The 22,141-nt window shown below is 46.2% G+C and overlaps 1 protein-coding gene across 1 annotated transcript in view; it reads left to right on the forward strand.

Moving 5' to 3' along the window:
- The first annotated feature begins 14,980 nt into the window (after positions 1-14,980).
- The window catches only part of rad54l2 (RAD54 like 2), a 114,502-nt gene continuing 107,341 nt past the window's right edge, over positions 14,981-22,141 (forward strand). The window contains 1 exon segment of the mRNA XM_052017854.1: positions 14,981-15,186. The gene's annotated coding sequence lies outside the window, so the exon portion shown is untranslated.

Consider the following 22,141-nt stretch of genomic DNA (forward strand, 5'->3'; position numbering starts at 1 on the left):
CCTGTCTTCTCCCTGTGACCCTTAACCCCCTCACCGATCAAGAACCTATCAATCTCTGCCTTAAATACACCCAACGACTTGGCTTCCACGGCCCTCTGTGGCAACGAATTCCACAGATTCACCACCCTCTGGCTTAAGAAATTCCTCCTCATCTCAGTTTTAAAGGGACATCCCATTATTCTGAGACTGTGCCCTCGGATCCTAGACTCTCCTACTAATGGAAATATCCTCTCCATGTCCACTCTACCCAGGCCTTTCAGTATCCAGTAGGTTTCAATAAGATCCCCCCTCGTCCTTCTGAACTCCATCGAGTACAGGCCCAGAGTCATAAAACACTCCTCATATGTTAAGCCTTTCATTCCTGGGATCATTCTTGTGAACCTCCTCTGGACCCTCTCCAGGGCCATCTTAGCCTATATCTTAGCTTCTTGTATCTTAGCTCCTGAATAAACCCCTACCCAACACTGACTTATTGATTTGTAAGTAAGCAAAAGCTAAGGCCATACCAACCTGCTCAGGTAAAGGTCCTGTCTCATTTTTTTTGGAGAAAAAAGCAGGTCTGATCAATATTTATCCCTCAGCCAACATCCAGAGAGACTGCTTGATCATCTTCACACAGTTACACTTGAAGCCTTGCCGTGTGCAATTTAGCTGTGCGCTTCCCACATTAAATTAGTGATTCCTCTTCAAAATACTTCACTGGCTGCAAAGTAGTCTGGGACACTCTGAGCTCAGGAAAACTTCTGCAGAAATGTAAATTGTAAAAATTGTAAATTGTAAATTGGTTTATTATTGTCACATATACTGAGGTACAGTGAAAAACTTTGTTTTGCATGCCATCCATACAGATCATTTCATCATGTCAGTGCATTGAGGTAGTACGAGGGAAAGTAATAACAGAACGCAGAATATAGTGTTACAGTTCAGTGCAGGCAGACAATAAAGTGCAAAGCAATAACAAACTAAGGTCAAGTGGTACAATACATCTTATTGTACAAGGGGACCGTTCAATAGTCTTACAACAGGGGGATAGAAGGTGTCCTTGAGCCTGGTGATAAGTCCTTTCCGGCTTTTGTATCTTCTGCCCGATGGGAAGGGGGAGGAGAGAATGACTGGGGTAGGAGGGGTCCTTGATTATGTTGGCTGCTTTTCTCAAGCAGCAAGAAGTGTTTGCAGAGTCTATGGAGGGGAGGCTGGTAACTTTCCCTTTTTCCTTTCTAGAAAGTGATCGCCAGATGGAGGTTAATTGAGCCGGATGCAGATAGCTAGAATAGTGAGGAATAGAGTAGGAGAAATGGATTGACATAGGAAGGCAGCAAATGGATGATAGTATTTTAATGAAATGTGATAGATATATAGATATAGACAAACAGACTAATGGAAAGGTAGTGAGATAGAGCTTTAGAATAATGTATACGGATGGAGATGGAGAAATGCTGATTTTATCAGCAGTGTTATTGATTGATTTATTGAAGAAGATTGAGTGTGGTTGAATGAGACACTGACTGATAGATAATGAAAAGCTTTTTCTCTAGCCTTACTATGGGACTATATTGCTAATAATATCTGTTTTGTTTCATGAAAACTATTGGATTTAAATAGATTTGATTGTCTGAATGGATGCTGCAAAGAGTAAATAACATGTTGGGAGATCAATGTCATCAGATTATGGAAGAGAGCAGATAGCACAGGGAGCAGGCAGCCAAGAAGAAATAATCTACTTTTTATGGACTTGGAAACACAGTGGATAACATAATCCATAAAGAATTATTACGGTTACAGAAAGTTACCACTTAACATCATGTGATGACAGCTCGGATCTATATTTTGTGTGAATGGAAATGGACTTGACATGCTGGTCTACCTACTGTCAAACCCAATCGGTGACCATCAGTACCTTGTGTATGGGGACCTGATGCTGACAACTGTCTCAGAATGAAATGGAATAGATTGGGCTTGCTTCTGAACCCGGAGAGGATTGATTGGTTTGAAAGCCCTCTTGTCAACAGCTCTTTCAAGATACTGCCAGATACCCACTCTTATCATCTTGAATATTGTTAGTTGAACAGCATGTTAAGGTTGAATCAAAGTCAAAATCAAAGTCAAAGTCGAGTTTATTGTCATATGCACAAGTACATGTATGCACAGGTGCAGTGAAAAACTTGCAGCAGCAGCACAGGCACATAGCAACAGATAAGCAGCATTCACAAGAAAAACATAAATTAAGCATAAATTAAACACTTTTTACAAGAAAGAACACAAATAGAACAAAAAAAAGTCCATTTTAGTGCAAAGTGATCAAAGCGGTCATAATGTTGCTAAATTGCGGTGCTGGTTGGTTCAAGAACCAAATGGTTGAAGGGAAGTAGCTGTTCTTGAACCTGGAGGTGTGGGACTTCAGGCTTCTGTATCTCCTGCCTGATAACAGCTGCGAGAAGATGCCATGGCCTGGATAGTGGGGATCTTTGATAATGGATGTTGCCTTCTTGAGGTAGTTCCTCCTGTAGATACTACCGATGGTGGGGAAAGCTGTGCCCATGATTAATTGGACTGAGTCCACTACTCTCTGCAGCTTCTTATGTTCCCACATGATGGCATTGTTGCTTCAGCTGAGGCCATGTGGACAAATGCTGAAGGATTGTAAGGGACAAGGGTTCATGATGTAAACCAGTTCCTGGTTCACATGGCAACAATGTTAGAGGGAATTTTTTTCTCATGTCCCCCTGTGTGGCCAGTGACCACATCCGGCTCATAATCAAATGGTTCAAGACAAACCCCACAGTCAGAATGTCAGTAAAAAATTGAATTCTGTACCTAACCCCTGCTGGGACTTGCCATCACATTGTAGGGGCAGCCTTATTCTGTCCCTAACACTGCTCTGGGAATGTTTGAAGGGTTTATTTTATACCTAACCTTTGCAGTACCTAGAGTGGGAATGTTTTTTGTAAAGTCACAGAAGAGACCCTTACTCTAAAATGGATGTGTTTGAATTTTTCAGTGTGAAATTGACATTGTGTTCCACTTAACCCAAGCTTTACCTGCCCAGAAAATGTTGAAGAGATACTGTGAATGAGGCTTTACTCTACATCGAACTTTTGCAATTCCTGCCCTTTGACGGGATGGTACAAAAGGAGCTTTTTCTATGCGTGATCCATGATTTACCTGATCTGAGTGCACCTGAAAGAACAACGGTGAAGGAACAACTTTATTATCTTTAACACATGGCATGCCTGCCCTGAGTGTGTTTGATGGGATGCAGTAAAGAAAGCTTTGCTCTGTTTCTATTGTGTACTGCCCCAGCTCTGGGTATATTTGATGGGACAACATAAAGGGATCCTTAATCAGTATGTACCTTGTGTCATAGGACTGGACCTTATTAGCATTCTGCATTGCAAAAAATGGAGCAAATATTGCTTCAGTGAAATACGGAATTAAACACTTGCTTTACATTTTGGATTCCGGACAATCCTTGTTGCAGCAACTTTCCAGTCATATACAAAGATTAGATGCAGTGTAAGATTACTCAGCACTGCTTTTGGTCATTCTTCTCCAGATTTTCTTTTAGTCATTTAGCCTCCTACTGTTTGAAAGTAGCATGATGGGAGATTAAAAGTAATGTTTATCTGTATACCAACCACTTCTTAGCTGGTAAAACCTCAAATGTTAATTGTGCTGGATCTGACCTGGAAGTGTTGGCCATAAGATATAGGAGCAGAATTAGGCCATTTGGCCCATCAAGTCTACTCCGCCATTCAATCATGGCTGATTTTTTTCAACACCATTCTCCTGCCTTCTCCCCGTAACCCTTAACCCTTTACCAATCAAGAACCCACCGATCTCTGCCTTAAATACACCCAATCCCTTGGCCTCCACTGTCCTCTGTGACAACAAATTCCACAGATTAACCACCGTCTGGTTTAAGAAATTCCTCCTAATCTCAGTGTTAAAGGGATCTTCCTTTATTCTGAGGCTGTGCCCTCAGATCCTAGACTCACCTACTAATGGAAACATCCTCTCCACGTTTACTCTATTCAGGCCTTTCAGTATTTGATAGGTTTCAATGAGATCTCCGTCATCCTTCTGAACTCCATCGAGTACAGGCCCAGAGCCATCAACACCGGACCAATGCCTTATAAAACCCCAGCAGTACATCCTTACTTTTATATTCTAGTCCTCTTGATAACACAATCTAGTGAGAGCTTTGCTCTGTGCTCTACATAAGGAGTGTTTGATAGAGCAGGGACAGATTGGAGACAGTTTCAATCTGTACCTAATAGGTGCTGTACCTGACCTAAGGATAACTGGTCCTGAAATAATGGATATAATAATTGAAAACATTAATTCCCAACACTACCAATGTTCTTTGTCTTCATAGTACATGGTGCACCAAACAGAACTGGGGGAAAGGGTGTAAAAAGATTCATAGTTGTGGTTATGTAGTTACCTGATGTAATCTGATATTTAAAGTCTCTGGCAGATTATTCTAAAAAAAGATCCTTTTGCTGCAGTTCTAAATTGCTTAGAAACTTGCTCCTGTGTGCTGTCAGGGGCTGTGTGTCTCCACAGTGCAGCAACAGTGCCACCTACTGTTGGAGGGTCAGTGATAGCCCCCCCCCCCCCCCCCCCCACTGTTTGGCTGATCAAAGCTTGCAACATTTTGATTGCTCTTCATGGATGGATGGGATGAGGGAGGGGTTGAAACAGCCCCCTCAGTGAAACAACTTCAGTAATCATTAACTGCCTGTAATTTGAGGGCGCTGTTTAATACCAAATTGCAGAACATTTGTAAGGATGTGGTTGGCAGTATTTGCGCTGTGGAAGCTGCATGAAATTTCAGTTCATAAGTAGTGCAGGTCTAGTCGAAAGATGGGAATCAATTTGTGTACAGTAAGGTCCCACAAACGGCAAGGTGATGATGAACAGATCATTTGTGTTTCAGTATCAGAGAGAAAGGCTCTTTGGTGCACCAAGTCCATCAGCCCATTTACACCAATCCCACATTAATCCCATTTTATTCTCCGCACATTCCCATCAAATCCCCCCAGAGTCTACGACTCACCCACAGATGAGAGACAATTTACAATGACCACTTAATCTATCAACTTGCTCATCTTTGGGATGTGGGAGGAATGCCGAGCACCCAGAGGAAACCCACACGGTCACAGGGAGAACATGCAAACTCTACACAGACGGTGCCCGAGGTCAGGATTGAACCCCGGTCTCTGGAACTGTGAGGCAGCAGCTCTACCAGCCATGCCACAGTGCTGCACTCTGAAGCATTGTGACTTCAAGGAGAACACTTGAATCTTGTCTGTTTAAAATAGTGCCATAGGATTTTTTATGCCCAGAAGGGCAGACAGAGCATTGGTTTAATGCCTCCATTGAAAGACAGGACAGCACAAAAGCCCATGACATTCTCCCAAGAACATCAAGCCAGTTGTCTCTACTACAATTTCCCATGAAGTGCAAATCCACTTCAACACTGCACATCAAACACTCTTGGCAGATACTGTACAGAATAGAAAGCTCCTTCTACATGGCCACATGAAATACAGGGGCAGATTCAGTTCTGGTCAATGCACAGTCAAGCTCAATTTACATTAAAGCTTTCTAAACTTTAATTATTATGTAACTCTTTCAAGGTTTGTTCTTACATCCTGGATATATTATGAAACCTTGTCAAATCTGCTACTAAGTAAGGAAATACTGGCAAAAAGATGATAGCAAAAGGTTCACATCAGAATTCAGATTATTTATGCAAGGTATTAGGAAGCAGTTTGCTCAGAGTTACGGGTAGAAAATTGTGTAGTCAGTTGTTTTCTACACAAAAGTGGACAATTCTTCATCCAGTGAATGATAAAAATCCTGCTTCAAACAGTTAAGATGTGGTAGACAAGAACCTAACCTTGACAACCTGTTACGGATTAGGTTACCATTTGGTGAATGTCCCCTTAAGACATAGTACAGTAGTGAGTGTGTATGTGTGTGTGTGTGTGTGGCATTATTGTGACAACAACAGAAGATAATGACGTGCTGACGTTTTGGTTGGGTCAGAAAGAGAGAGAGGAGAAAGAGACACTGTCTGCTGATCTCCGTATTGATGGATGAAAAACAGTAATTGTGCCTTTCACTACAATCCACGTATGGATTTTTGGAATAATCCAGTGGAGTCCACTTTGTTGTTAACCTGTAGAAGGAAACAAGTATTTGTGTGGACGGCCACATCTCGAATGCCTTTTGGGGTGGCAGATACTTTGGAACAAAGCAGTGGAGATCATCAGTGACTGAGATGTCGTATGGGTTCCATCGTGGAACATTTGGATTTTGTAATTTCTGTCTATTTTCCCTCTACATTTTCTCTTCAGTCAACGGTGGTTTTGCAAAAGCCTTTGTTCACGTTTCACCTTACGGCTTGCTGAACTGAACTTTGAGAACTATTCCTGCACTTGGAGTTTGGGAATTTGCCACACACATACTTCGAGTTTAGTTTTGGGGTTAATGTTTAATATCTAACATTTTTACTTTTATTTTTATTATTATCATAAGTAGTTATTAATAAAATAGTTTCTAACACTTATACATGACTCGGTGTGTTTCTTTTGTTGCTGGTACGTAACACAACCCCGTTGAGAATTCAGGGAAATGGCTCACATTTGTACTTAGAGCTCAGCTGTCTTATACTGCTGGAGTTCAGACATGAATCTGCCATCAACCAAACGTCCAGGACATTCTCTTCACTTATTAACAAGGTATGAGGACTGCAGAACTCTGAATGAGAGCAGGGGACTGAACTGCTTGCATTCTCCATTGAAGGCCTATTGGACAAGACGTTCCCTGACCTCACTTCAAACACTGTCCTTGTCAGGATTTCATACATGACTGAGACAATTTCAACAATATTTTCCTTCTTTAAGCAGACAGAGGATTTTTGTTTCTCATGGACTCATTTTTATCCTGGACATCGAAGGTAGTTCCACTCAGCCCTTGAATTTCTTTCAGGTGAGAGAACATATCTGACAGGCAGCTCAGCAGAAGAGCACGGTTGAGTCAAGCTTACAGTGAGAGCAGAGGCATGGATGGTCAGAAAAGAGTGAAGTTCATAGAAATAGTTCATGACTTTGCCACTTGACAGCTACATAGTCTCAGTGTGGAGGCAGAAAGTAACCTGGAACAAGGATAGAAGTTTTATAAAGTTTACCATCTCGGTATTCTTCCTTCAAGTTGTTAGGTATGCTGCAATACATCCATTCCACATTAGGAGCAACTGCTCTGATACAGGTCTTACAGTCAGCATTTATAAAGAACAAAGAATCGCAGAGCAAATTAAACAAATACTTTTGTTTCGTATTCATGGAAGGGGACAAAAATAACTTTCCGGAAATGCTAGGGAACCAGAACTATACTGAAAAGGAGGAATCAGAAAAATTAGTACTCGTAAAAAAATGTGCTGGAGAGATTAATGAGATAGTAGCTGTGGAAGTAGTGAATTCATTGGCTGTCACCTACCAACATTCTGCAAATTATGAAACAATTGCAGCAGATTGGAGAATGGCAAATGTAACTCAGAGAGAGAAAGAACAGAGAGAGAAAGTGTGCTGAACCTTCACTCCTGCAAGTGTATCTTTCCTTAAATACAGAACAGTACTCCAGGTCTGACCTTACTATGGCCCTGTGCAATTATAATAAGACACCCTTGCTTCTGTACTCAAGACCAACATACTGTTTACTTTTTTAATGCCTGCTACACCTGTATGTTTGCTTTCAGTGACTGGTGTACAAGGAGACCCAGCTCCCTTCATTCATCAACATTTCCTGTCCTTCTGCTTATCTGACCAAGTAGATAACTTCACATTTATTCATCGGTGGTTTGTCCCCGTCCCTTTGTTGGTGATGTTTGCCTTCCAAATTTCTGTGTGGAAGAGGTGTGGAACAATAACCTCGCACTCAACATCAGCAAGACTTCATTAGGAGTTTGAGGTGATTCAGTATGTCACCAAAGACACTTGCAAATGTCTATAGATGTACGGGGGAGAGCATCCTGACTGGTTGCATCACTGCCTGGTATGGAGGCTCCAACGCACAGGATGGGAAGAGGCTGCAGAGGGTTGTAGACTCAGCCAGCTCTATAACGGGCACAACCTTCCCCACCATCGAGGACATCCTCAAGAGGATTTGCCTCAAGAAGGCTACGTCCATCACTAAGGACCCTCACCATCCAGGACATGCCCTCTTTTCATCACTACCATCGGGGAGGAGGTACAGGAGCCTGAAGACCCATACTCAACAATTTAGGAACAACTTCTTCTCCTCTGCCATCAGATTTCTGAATGGTCCATGAATCCATGTACACTACCTTGTTATTCCTTTTGTTTTGAACTAATTATTTATTTTGTAATTTATAGTAACTTTATGTCTGCACTGTACTGCTGCTGCAAAACAACTAATTTCACGTCACATAACTCAGTGATAATAAACCTGATTCTGATTCTTAAGCTGTCATTTACCAGGACTTCAAACAACATACACTCCTGCTGAGGATAACCATGGGCTCCATACATCCTCAATCCCATATTGATGCTTTTTCTGTCATGGGTTATGTCTCTTGGGCAGATCTTGTTTTCTGTCTGGTGTTTTGTTTCACAGGTTGAGGTTTGCAGGTTAAGTCAAAAGTCTCTGGCACTAGAAGGGCAAACCTCAACACAGACACCTTGCATAATCTTTATCTTCAGTCACCTGTCCACTTTTCACTCTGGTAATTGGTAATTGGTTTATTGCTGACCCATGTACCAAGATGCACTGAAAGCCTTTTGTTTGCATGCTATCCAGACAGATCAAGTACATCGAGGTACTACAAAAGGAAAACAATAACAGAATTTAGAATATAGTGTTACAGTTACAGAGGAAGTGCAATGTAGGTAGACATCCTGATGTGACTCCAACCCACCTCACCAATAGGCACCTTCCCTTCTCAACCCAGGATTTAGCTCTAAGCTCCGTTCTGGGTAACAGAAATCATGGTTGGTCTTTGGATAGCACCATCTCAATATTTCCATGTTGCCATCGATACATCTTGAAGTAGGGCTTTTCTCTTTGGAGTGGCAGAGGATGAGAGGAGACTTGATAGAGGTATATAAGATTATGAGAGGCATAGACAGAGTGGACGGCCAGCACCTTTTCCCCAGGGTGGCAATGGCTAATATTAGGGGTCACCCGTTTAAGGTGGGTGGAGGAAAGTTCAGGGGAGATGTCAGGGGTAGGTATTTTACACACAGAGAGGTGGGTGCCTGGAATGCACTGCCAGGGGGGCGATGGGGGGTGTGGTAGGGGCCGATATGATAGGGTCATTTAAGAGACTCTTAGATTAGCACACGGATGAAATAAAAATAGAGGGTTATGGGAGGTGTAGTAGAGAGGGGGATAGATTGAATGGGGATAAGGTTTATATAGGTCTGCACAACATCGTGGGCCAAAGGGCCCGTACTGTGCTGTACTGTTGTATGTTCTATGTTCTTAAATTAATTGCTTCCTGAAAAGAATTCACAGAGAGCATGACAAGGCTATTAAATTTACAAAATCCGGTAGGATAACTAATACTGAAGAAGGCACACCAGCGCCTCCACTCTCTTAGAAGCTTCAGGAGATTCAGCATGACACCAAATACCCAAACAAACTTCTACAGATGCACTGTTGGAAGTATCCTGACTGGTTGCATCATGGCCTAGTATGGCAATTCCAATGCACAGGCATGTGAGGCTGCAGAGAGCAGTGGATAAAGCCCAGTCTATCATGGGCACAGCCCTCCTCATCACTGAAACCATCTACATGAGGTGCTGCTTCAAGAAAATGGCATCTATCATCAAGGATCATGCTCTCTTCCCACTGCTACCATCAGGCAGGAGGTACAGAAGCCTGAAGTCCCACACCACCAGGTTCAGGAACAGCTACTTTCTTACAACCATCAGGTTCTTGAACCGACCTGCACAACCCTAACCCTACCTCAGCAATGGAACACTCCGGACCACCTCTTGCACTACCTTGGACTTGTCTTCGATTGTGTCTTTGTTTTTTTTGCACTAAGGTCTTGCTTTTGCACAGTCTGTTTTTATACTGTATAGTATAATTTTATGTATAATTTATATTCTGTGTGTTGTCTGTACCTATGTGCCTGTGATGCTGCTGCAAGTTCATTGTACCTGTACCTCACTGTACTTGTGCTCATGACAATAAGCTCAACTTAACTTGACAAACAATATCATATAAACGGGTGATTAGCAAAACTGAAGTCACAAGGTAGTATGGACAAGAAATTGGCTTTGGGATAGAAAGCAGAGAGTTGTGGTATACTGTTGATTTTCATATTGAAGGGAGGGAGATCAAGTTTTGTGTGCTAATGCCTTGTTCTTAACTATCTTGTATAATTTATGTTTTGTGTGTTGACTGAACCCACGTGCCTGTGGGATGCTGCTCCAAGCAAGTTTTTCATTGTACCTGTACCTCACCGTACTTGTGCACATGACAATAAACTTGACTGGAAATAAAGTCCACCATTAGACAGAGGAGACGCAAGAGACTGCAGATGCTGGAATCTGGAGCAACAAACAATGTGCTGGAAGAACTCAGCAGGTCATGCAGCATCTGTGGGAGGAAAGAAACTGTCGATGTGTCAGGTCGAAACCCTGCATCAGGACCCTGAGTGGAGAGCTAGATGGCCAGCAAACCTGCTGTGCAGGTCACCTCGCCTCTCCACTCTCACTCCTGATGCAGGGTTTCGACCCGAAACGTCGACAATTTCTTTCCTCCCATAGGAGCTGTTTGACCCGCTGAGTTCCTCCAGCACATTGCTAGTTGCTCCAACATTAGACAGCTTCCCAAATGCACCTATTCCCTGGTGTTTTTTACATTGGTTTAAATTTAAATTGGTTTATTATTGTGACATGGAGCAAGGTACAATGAAAAACTTTGTTTTGCAAGCCATCCATACAGATCATTTCATTACAACAGTACATTGAGGTTGTACAAGGTAAAACAGTAACAGAATGCAGAGTAAAGTGTTACAACTACAGAGAAAGTGCAGTGCAGGTAGACAATAAGGATCACTTATATGATAAAGATGAACTCTTGATCTCTCAATCTACCCCATCATGGTCCTTGCACTTTATTTGTCACCTTGCACTGCACTTTGTAGCTGTAACACTGTATTCTGCATTCTGTTTTTGTTTTCTTTTGAACTACCTCGATGTACTTACGTACAGAATGATCTGACTGGATGGCATGAAAACAAAAGCTTTTCACTGTATCTTGGTACCTGTGACAATTATAAACCAATTGCCAATTAACTCATTTTCTGGACATGGGCTGAACACCATATTGATTAAGTAGATTACATTGTTTCTGGGGTGAATATTATCTTAATATCAGAAGGTATCAGTGTCCAGGAAGATGTTTACATTGTGTTTCCAGTTGGACTCAGTGTTCAGGGAGAGTTGTGCAATATTTCCATCAGTGACCGTGTCTAGGGGGAATTTTGTTTCATTTCCAGTAGGAATCAGTCCCTAGGGCATTGTTTCCAGTTGGAGTCAGTGACCAGGGAGAGCTGTGCATTATTTCCAGTAAGGCTCAGTGACCAGGGAGAGCTTAATATTGTGTTCATCTGGTGTTGGTGTTCAGGGAGAGTTCTGCTTTGAAGTGCATCAGAAACTGCAGATTCTAGAAGTCTGGAATAAAGCAGAAAATGCTGGAGATATTCAACGGGTCAGCCTGTATCTGTGGAAGTAGAGTTAATGTTTTGGTTTGATATTCTTGTTTCCAGAAGCTATCAGTATTCTGGATGAGTTTTGTTTTGTTTCCAGTGGGAGTCAATGTCCAGGGAGGGTTGTGTATTGTTTCCAGGAGATGCTAGGGTCCAGGGTAAGTATCCTTGTGAAGTTAATAAGTGTTAGTGTCAATGTGAGTATTGCATTCACAAGATCACAAGACAAAGGAGCAGAAGTAGGCCATTCGGCCCATCAAGTCTGCTCTGCTACCTCACCATGAGCTAAACTATTCCTGTCTAGCCCCAATTCCCAGCCTTTCCCCTATATCCCTTGATACCTTGACTAATTAGATACCTATCAAACTCTTCTTTAAACACTCCCAACGATTGGGCCTCCACAGCTGTATGTGGCAACAAATTTCATAAATCCATGACTCTCTGGCTAAAGAAATTTCTTCTCATTTCTGTTCTAAATGGGTACCCTCTAATTCTAAGACTGTGTCCTCTAGTCCTGGACTCACAAACCAAGGGAAACAACTTAGCCACATCTACTCTGTCCAGTCCTTTCGACATTCTAAATGTTTCTATGTGGTCCCCACTCATTCTTCTGTACTCCAATGAGTGCAGTCCAAGAGCCAACAATCACTCATCGTATGTAAGCCCTATCATTCCGGGAATCATCTTCGTAAATCTTTTCTGAACCCTCTCCAACATCAGTACATCCTTCCTAAGATAAGGGGCCAAAAACTGTACACAGTATTCCAAATGAGGTCTCACAACTGCCCCATAGAGTGTCATCAACACTTCCTTACTGTTATACGTTATACCTCTTGAAATGAATGCCAACATAGCATTCGCTTTTCTTACTGCCGATCCGACCTGGTGGTTAACCTTTAGGGTATCCTGCATGAGGACCCCCAAGTCCCTTTGCACTTCTGTACTTTGAATTTTCTCCCCATCTAGATAATAATCTGCCTGTTTATTTCTTTTTCCAAAGTGTACAACTGCACATTTCTCAACATTGAATCCCATCTGCCATTTCTTTGTCTATGCTCCTAAACTGTCTAAGTCTCTCTGCAACCTTCCTGTTACTTCAATACTCCCTGCTCCTCCACCTACCTTGGCGTCATCTGCAAACTTAGTCACAAAACCATTTACTCCATAATCTAAATCATCAATATACAGTGTAAAAAGGAGCGGCCCCAATACCGACCCCTGCGGAACACCACTGTTAACCGGCAGCCAACCAGAACAGAGTCCTTTTATTCCCACCCTTTGCTTTCTGCCAACCAGCCAATGCTCCACCCATTCCAATATCCTACCTGTAACTCCATGGGCTCTCGTCTTATTAATCAGCCTCTTGTGCGGCACCTTGACGAAGGACTTTTGGAAATCCAAATACACAACATCCACAGCCTCTCCCTTATCCACCCTACTTGAGATTTCCTCAAAAAACTCCAATAGGTTGGTCAGGCAGGATCTTCCCTTCATGAAACCATGCTGGCGTGGACCTATTTTGTCATGCACCTCTAGGTATTCCATAACCTCATCCTTGAGGATCGACTCCAATAACTTTCCAACCACCGATGTTAGATGAATAGGTCTGTAATTTCCCTTATGCTGCCTCCCACTTTTCTTATACAGTGGAACTACACTTGCAACCTTCCAGTCCTCCGGAACCATGCCAGAGTCTATTAATGCCTGGAAAATTATCACCTTCCTGGTTATTACCTACCTTCCTGGCTTTCCCAATTCATCTTCATTTTAAAATCCCCCATAATTATGTTGACATCGTCCCTCTGACACACTTTTTCTATTTCCAACTGTAACTTGTAGTCCACATCCCGGCTGCTGTTAGGGGGCCTATATACAACTGCTATTAGGGTCCTTTTACCCTTGCCATTTGTTAACTCAACCCATAAGGATTCTACTTCTTCTGACCTATGTCCCTTCTTTCTATTGATTTTATATCATTGCTAACCATCAGGGCCACACTATCCCCTCTGCCAACTCGCCTATCTTTCCTATACACTGTGTACCCTTGGACATTCATCTCCCAATCACATCTGTCATTAAGCCATGACTCGGTGACTGCCACAATGTCATATCTTTTAATCTGTAGCTGTGCCACTAGGTCATCCACTTTATTTCTAATGCTACGTGCATTTAAATACAGTACATTTAGACCAGTATCTGCTACCGATTTCGCTGTATTTCTATTGCTCAGCAAATTATCCTGTCTTTTCACCTGCCTGTCCCTCTTACCATCTTTGCTGCACACTATCTTGGACTTGTTTCTATATACCTATTCCTCTATCCTAACATCCTGGTTTCCTTCCCCCTGCCAAATTAGTTTAAACCCTCCCTAACAGCATTGATTGTAGTAGGTTGAGGAAAAGCAAAAAAAAATTACATATATTGGAAAATGAATCAAACACAAAAAGTGCTGTAAAACATTCAGTAGATCCATCAGTCGACATCTCAAATCAACCAGCCCTTGTTAGAAATTGAGGCTACCTATTGTTTTATATCCAGTGGATGTCGGTGTCGAGGGAGAATATGGTTGGTATCAGAAGGTGTCAGTTTTAAGGAGAAGGTTGGTGTCCATAGCCCACTTTCCTGTAGGGAAAGTGACCAGAGGAGTATCCCACTGCTTCCCGCAGGTGGCACTGACTCAGGTGTGGGGAGTGCAAGTAGGTTCCAGTGTTGGTGGACACTGCCTGCTGGTTCCAGCAGGTGGCAGAGTTGGGGGCACTGCCCACTGGTTCCAACAGGTGGCGGTGTCAGTGGGCACTGCTCACTGGTTCCAGCAGGTGGCAGGGTCGGGGGCACTGCCCGCTGGTTCCAGCAGGTGGCGGTGGGGGTGTCGGTGGGCACTGCTCACTGGTTCCAGCAGATGGCAGGGTCGGGGGCACTGCCCGCTGGTTCCAGCAGGTGGCGGTGGCGGTGTCGGTGGGCACTGCCCACTGGTTCCAGCAGGAGGTGGTGTCGGGGGCACTGCCCGCTGGTTCCAGCAGGTGGCGGTGTCGGTGGGCACTGCTCGCTGGTTCCAGCAGGTGGCAGGGTCGGGGGCACTGCCCGCTGGTTCCAGCAGGAGGCGGTGTCGGGGGCACTGCTCGCTGGTTCCAGCAGGTGTCGGTGTCGGTGGGCACTGCCCGCTGGTTCCAGCAGGTGGCGGTGTCGGGGGCACTGCCCGCTGGTTCCAGCAGGTGGCGGTGTCGGCCGGAAGTGTCCTGACTGCCTGGTTGAGGCGGGCCGGCTGCCGCAGTCGCGGCCCCCGGACCGTTTGTCCGAGCTCCGTGTTTCCCGGGGAGGCAGAGGATCGCGCAGGAGCCGCATCTTGTGATTCCAATCGATTAGTGCGTCTCTCCCGTCGATAGAAATCGGTTCTGGGGCCGAGGTCGGTTTGCGGGGACCGAGCTGCCGCTGCTGAGGTAGGAGGTGCCGGGAAGGGGCCGCAGAGCCGGCGGGGAGGCGAGGCGGCGAGGCGGCGGGGCGCCGGGCCCGGCCCGGAGACAAAGGCAGAGCGGGGAACAATGGAGGCGGCGCCGGGCCCGGGGAGGGGGGGGGGGGAAGGGGGGCCTGGTCTGGGGGGGGGGGGGCTACAGGAGGAGGGTGGCCCGGGGGGGGTTACAGGAGGAGGATGGCCCGGGGGGGGCTACAGGAGGAGGGTACTCAACAATTTAACTTGTTGGGCGAAAACCAGACTGGGAATCACCAGGAGGGCGGCGCTTAACCCCCCCCCCCACTTCTCTCTACCCCCCCACTTCTCTCTACCCCCCCACTTCTCTCTACCCCCCCACTTCTCTCTACCCCCCCACTTCTCTCTACCCCCCCACTTCTCTCTCTACCCCCCACTCTCTACCCCCCCTTCACTTCTCTACCCCCCCGCACTTCTCTCTACCCCCCCACTTCTCTCTACCCCCACCACTTCTCTCCTACCCCCCCACTTCTCTCTACCCCCCCACTTCTCTCTACCCCCCACTTCTCTCTACCCACCCCACTTCTCTCTACCCCCCCACTTCTCTCTACCCCCCCACTTCTCTCTACCCCACGCACTTCTCTCTACCCCCCCCACTTCTCTCTAACCCCCCCCACTTCTCTCTACCCCCCCCACTTCTCTCTACCCCCCCACTTCTCTCTACCCCCCCCACTTCTCTCTACCCCCCCACTTCTCTCTACCCCCCCCACTTCTCTCTACCCCCCCCACTTCTCTCTACCCCCCCACTTCTCTCTACCCCCCCACTTCTCTCTACCCCCCCACTTCTCTCTACCCCCCCCACTTCTCTCTACCCCCCCCACTTCTCTCTACCCCCCCCACTTCTCTCTACCCCCCCCACTTCTCTCTACCCCCCCCACTTCTCTCTACCCCCCCACTTCTCTCTACCCCCCCACTTCTCTCTACCCCCCCACTTCTCTCTACCCCCCCACTTCTCTCTACCCCCCCCACTTCTCTCTACCCCCCCCCACTTCTCTCTACCCCCCCCACTTCTCTCGACCCCCCCCACTTCTCTCTACCCCCCCCACTTCTCTCTACCCCCCCCACTTCTCTCTACCCCCCCCACTTCTCTCTACCCCCCCACTTCTCTCTACCCCCCCCCACTTCTCTCTACCCCCCCCACTTCTCTCTACCCCCCCCACTTCTCTCTACCCCCCCACTTCTCTCTACCCCCCCCACTTCTCTCTACCCCCCCCACTTCTCTCTACCCCCCCCACTTCTCTCTACCCCCCCACTTCTCTCTACCCCCCCACTTCTCTCTACCCCCCCCACTTCTCTCTACCCCCCCCACTTCTCTCTACCCCCCCCACTTCTCTCTACCCCCCCCACTTCTCTCTACCCCCCCACTTCTCTCTACCCCCCCCACTTCTCTCTACCCCCCCCACTTCTCTCTACCCCCCCCACTTCCCTCTACCCCCCCCACTTCTCTCTACCCCCCCCCCTTCTCTCTACCCCCCCCACTTCTCTCTACCCCCCCCACTTCTCTCTACCCCCCCCCACTTCTCTCTACCCCCCCACTTCTCTCTACCCCCCCACTTCTCTCTACCCCCCCCACTTCTCTCTACCCCCCCCACTTCTCTCTACCCCCCCCACTTCTCTCTACCCCCCCCACTTCTCTCTACCCCCCCCACTTCTCTCTACCCCCCCCACTTCTCTCTACCCCCCCCACTTCTCTCTACCCCCCCCACTTCTCTCTACCCCCCCCACTTCTCTCTACCCCCCCACTTCTCTCTACCCCCCCCACTTCTCTCTACCCCCCCCACTTCTCTCTACCCCCCCCACTTCTCTCTACCCCCCCACTTCTCTCTACCCCCCCCACTTCTCTCTACCCCCCCCACTTCTCTCTACCCCCCCCACTTCTCTCTACCCCCCCACTTCTCTCTACCCCCCCCACTTCTCTCTACCCCCCCCACTTCTCTCTACCCCCCCCACTTCTCTCTACCCCCCCCACTTCTCTCTACCCCCCCCACTTCTCTCTACCCCCCCCACTTCTCTCTACCCCCCCCACTTCTCTCTACCCCCCCCACTTCTCTCTACCCCCCCCACTTCTCTCTACCCCCCCCACTTCTCTCTACCCCCCCCACTTCTCTCTACCCCCCCCACTTCTCTCTACCCCCCCCACTTCTCTCTACCCCCCCCACTTCTCTCTACCCCGCCCCACTTCTCTCTACCCCCCCCCACTTCTCTCTACCCCCCACACTTCTCTCTACCCCCCCACTTCTCTCTACCCCCCCACTTCTCTCTACCCCCCCCACTTCTCTCTACCCCCCCAACTTCTCTCTACGCACCCCCCCACTTCTCTCTACCCCCCCCACTTCTCTCTACCCCCCCCACTTCTCTCTAACCACCCCCCCACTTCCTCTCTACCCCCCCCACTTCTCTCTATACCCCCCCACTTCGCTCTACCCCCCCACTTCTCTCTACCCCCCACTCCTCTACCCCAACTTCTCTCTTCGAGCCCCCCCCACTTCTCTCTACCACCCCCCCACTTCTCTCCTACCCCCACCACTTCTCTCTACCCCCCCCACTTCTCTCTACCCCCCCCACTTCTCTCTACTACCCCCCCACTTCTCTTCTACCCCCACCCCACTTCTCTCTATCTCTCTACCCCCCCCACTTCTTCTCATACCCCCCCCCCCTTCTCTCTACCCCCCCCCACTTCTCTCTACCCCCCCCACTTCTCTCTACCCCCCCCACTTTCTCTCTACCCCCCCCCACTTCTCTCTACCCCCCCACTTCTCTCTAAACCCCCCCACTTCTCTCTACCCCCCCCACTTCTCTCTACCCCCCCACTTCTCTCTACCCCCCCCACTTCTCTCTACCCCCCCCACTTCTCTCTACCCCCCCCACTTCTCTCTACCCCCCCCCACTTCTCTCTACCCCCCCCCACTTCTCTCTACCCCCCCCCACTTCTCTCTACCCCCCCCCACTTCTCTCTACCCCCCCCCCTCTCTCTACCCCCCCCCTCTCTCTACCCCCCCCCCTTCTCTCTACCACCCCCCCCCTTCTCTCTACACCCCCCCCTTCTCTCTACCCCCCCCCCTTCTCTCTACCCCCCCCCTTCTCTCTACCCCCCCCCTTCTCTCTACCCCCCCCCCTTCTCTCTCTCCCCCCCCCCCCCACTTCTCTCCCCCCCCCCACTTCTCTCTACCCCCCCCACTTCTCTCTACCCCCCCCACTTCTCTCTACCCCCCCCCCCCACTTCTCTCTACCCCCACCCACCCACCCAATTCTCTCTACACCCCCCCCCCCCTTCTCTCTACCCACCCCCCCCACTTCTCTCTACCCCCCCCCCACTTCTCTCTCCCCCCCCCCCACTTCTCTCTACCCCCCCCCCACTTCTCTCTACCCCCCCCCCACTTCTCTCTACCCCCCCTCCCCTTCCCATTTCCTTCAGCGTCTGCCCCCGCCACTTGTTCCCCCTCCTCCAAACCCCTCTCAAACTTCCTCCCTACTTGTCTCTATTTTATTCCCTCAGGCTCACTGGGCTTTCAGTCCTCCTACTCATTCCCTATCCCTCTTTTTTTTGCTGTTGAAAATATTTTTATTATACGGGAAAGCCTAAGAAATGACTATAAGTACCAATATGTTTGTACATTATGTAACAGGAGTTTGTCCAGTGCTGTGTTGCATGTATATTTAATGTAAACTATGGATTTATCATCATTCTGTTGTTTTTCGTTTCATGGTGTAGTGTATGGTGTATCAGAAAGTTTATCACATGTATTGAACAGAATATTTCAGGTATCATTCTCATACGAAGAATTGTCATTGATGCTATCTGTGCCTTGTGCTCAAGGCCCTTCATATTAGTATGTGCAGTTCTTTTTTGAATTGTGGTCATTGTTGTATTGTAGAAATTGCATCAGTCTGTGCACAGGAACATCATACAAACAGCAATGAGATAACCAGATATGTTATTTTCGTTTTTTTTTTGGAGTTTAATAATTTTTCTTGCTTTTTGAATACTGCAGTGGGGTCTTTGACATTTATCTGGTACTTCGAAGTCTCATCTCTACAATGGTTCCTCAGTGGGAGCGGTCTTCATCAGGCTTAGGACGATACTTGAATCACAACTGAATGTTATTATTTAAATCTCAGGCTATTTTGTTGCCTTCGTTTGACTTCAATATTCTGGTTGAGGATCACAGGAAGAAAGTAATGATTTACAAGTAGCTTACAATCTGGAGAAATGCTCCTGGGTAACATCTCTTAACCTGTACTTTGCTTCTCTTTTGATTATTCAGATCTCTTTTGCAATACCTCAACAGAAATAAAGGCTGACAATTGACACCTTGGTTTTAAGAATGTGTGGGGAAAAATTTAGTACATGTATGCACAGGTGCAAATGGAAAATCTACTTGCAGCAGCGTCACAGGCACATAGCATCATAGAAGAGATAGTCACAAGAAAAACATAAATTATACACACTTTCTGCAAGAAAGAACACATTTGGAACAAAAAAATGAAGTTAATTTTACTGCAGAGTGATCAAAGTGGTCATAGTGTTGCCAAACTGTAGTGATTAGGGTTTTCACAGACACGAGATTCTGCAGATGCTGGAATCTGGAGCAACACACACACAGTGCTGGAGGAACTCAGCAGGTCAGGTGGCATCTATGGAGAGAAATAAACAGTTCGGGTCGAAATTCTTCGTCAGGACTGGAAAGGAAGAGGGCAGAAGCCGTAATACGAAGGTCTGGTGAGGGGGAGGAGTACATGCAGGCAGGAGATACATGAGTTCAGGTGATAAGTGAGTCCAGGTGAGAGGGGGAAGGTAGGTGGGTGGGGGAGGGGGAGAAGTAAGAAGCTGGGAGGTGATGGGTAGAAGAGGAAAGGGTCTGAAGAAGAAGGAATCCAGTAGGAGAGGGAAGTGGACCTTGGAATAAAGGGAAGGAGGTGGGGAACAGATGGGCAGGTCATGGGAGAGGGGGAAGAGGGTCTGAGGAATGAGGGAAGACAAAGGATAAAAATAAGTACAAGAGGGAAAAAGGGAGGGGGGAGAAGAGGGGAGAGTTACTGGAAGTTAGAGAAATTGATGTTGAGGCCATCAGGTTGGAGACTACCAAGGTGAAATATGAGGCGTTGTTGCCAATTGGTTCAAGAACTGAAGGGTTGAAGGGAAGTTGCTGTCAGATTATAATACTGTTCCTGGAAATTGGACAATGCTTGCTCAATGGTTGTGAAAGCTAAGCTCTGTCACAGCATTAGAGAGTGAACTGAGAATCCAATATTGCACAACAAAGGTAGACACTGACCATGCTTGGATGACTTGTCTGGGGAAGGTTGGTTTCATTTGGTTCTACTGTTGGAATTGGGCACTCGTATTAATGTCCGTTGAAATTGTGACCTGTTGGTTGATGATGTAGAGTAGTGGACCTGGCACACACACGTGCAAAGATCTTTCATTCTTTCTTTTCCATTAACAATATTTTTATTAGTTCTGTAAAGAAAATACAGGGTACATGAATCAAAAAGGTAAAAATACTACTAAATACATTGTTAAATCATACTTGAAATCATAATACTCTATATTAATAATCACACATAATAAGTAATTAATAACAAATAAATGGGAATAATTTTATTATAAAAAAATCAAAACCCACTACCAAGACCGAAGCTGTTTAATAAAGAAAAGGGACAAGGAAAAACCCTTGACACATGGCGATATCAGCCAATATCTGTATTTTAGTCACCAAATCAAAAGCTTTGAAAATAATTCAAAAAAAGGTCCCCACAGCGTTTGAAAGTCTAAGTTAGATTCAGAAATTGAACAGCTGATCTTCTCTAAATTTAGGTATGACATAACATCGCGTAACCATTGAAGATCTTTCATTCTGATGTGATCATAAGAAAATAGCAAAGGAAATTGCAATGAAGCATTGATCACAGAAACTAAACTGAACTTCAGTATTTCCACCAAATTCCACTGGGAAAGAGTCTTGCAAGACTCGTGTATCGTTGGTTTTAAGAAAAAAAAGAATTAAAAAAAATTATGCATTTGAACTTGCCTGTTCAAACCCAGAATAATTATTCTCCTGTTTACATTGTGGATTTTTATCCAAATTGCTGACTTCTGTCTGACACGTGCAACATATAGAGCCCTGTGACAAGGCAGAAGATCAGTGCAAATGATCAGCTCTGACTTTTTCTCAGCTGTATTCAATATTAATTATTTCTGTCAACTTCCATAGACTTGATAGTTCACCCTCATTTAAGTCTGCTACCTAGCCAGAGTTGATTTGCTGGCTTTTGAATTGACTCTTAAGGTATGGTATTGGTTTATTATTGTAACTTGTACCAAGGTACAGTGAAAAACTTGTCTTGCATACCGATCGTACAAGTCAATTCATTACACAGTGCAGTTACGTTGAGTTAGTACAGAGTGCATTGATGTAGTACAGGTAAAAACAGTAACAGTACAGAGTAAAGTGTCACAGCTACAGAGAAAGTGCAGTGCAATAAGGTGCAAGGTCACAACAAGGTACACCGTGAGGTCATAGTCCATTTTATTGTATAAGGGAACCATTCAATAGTCTTATCACAGTGGGGTAGAAGCTGTCCTTAAGTCCGGTGATATGTGCCCTCAGGCTCCTGTATCTTCTACCTGATGGAAGAGGAGAGAAGAGCGAATGTGCCGGGTGGGTGGGGTCTTTGATTATGCTGGCTGCTACACCAAGACAATGAGAGGTAAAGACAGTCCAAGGAGGGGAGGCTGGTGTCCCTGATGTGCTAGGCTGTGTCCACAACTCTCTGCAGCTTCTTGCGGTACTGGGCAGAGCAGTTGCCTTACCAAGCCGTGATACATCCAGATAGGATGCTTTCTATGGTGCATTGGTAAAAGTTGGTGAGAGTCAAAGGGGACAAACCAAATTTCTTTAGCCTCC

Source organism: Pristis pectinata, chromosome 6, assembly GCF_009764475.1.
Source record: "Pristis pectinata isolate sPriPec2 chromosome 6, sPriPec2.1.pri, whole genome shotgun sequence".
Taxonomy (NCBI): Eukaryota; Metazoa; Chordata; class Chondrichthyes; order Rhinopristiformes; family Pristidae; genus Pristis; species Pristis pectinata.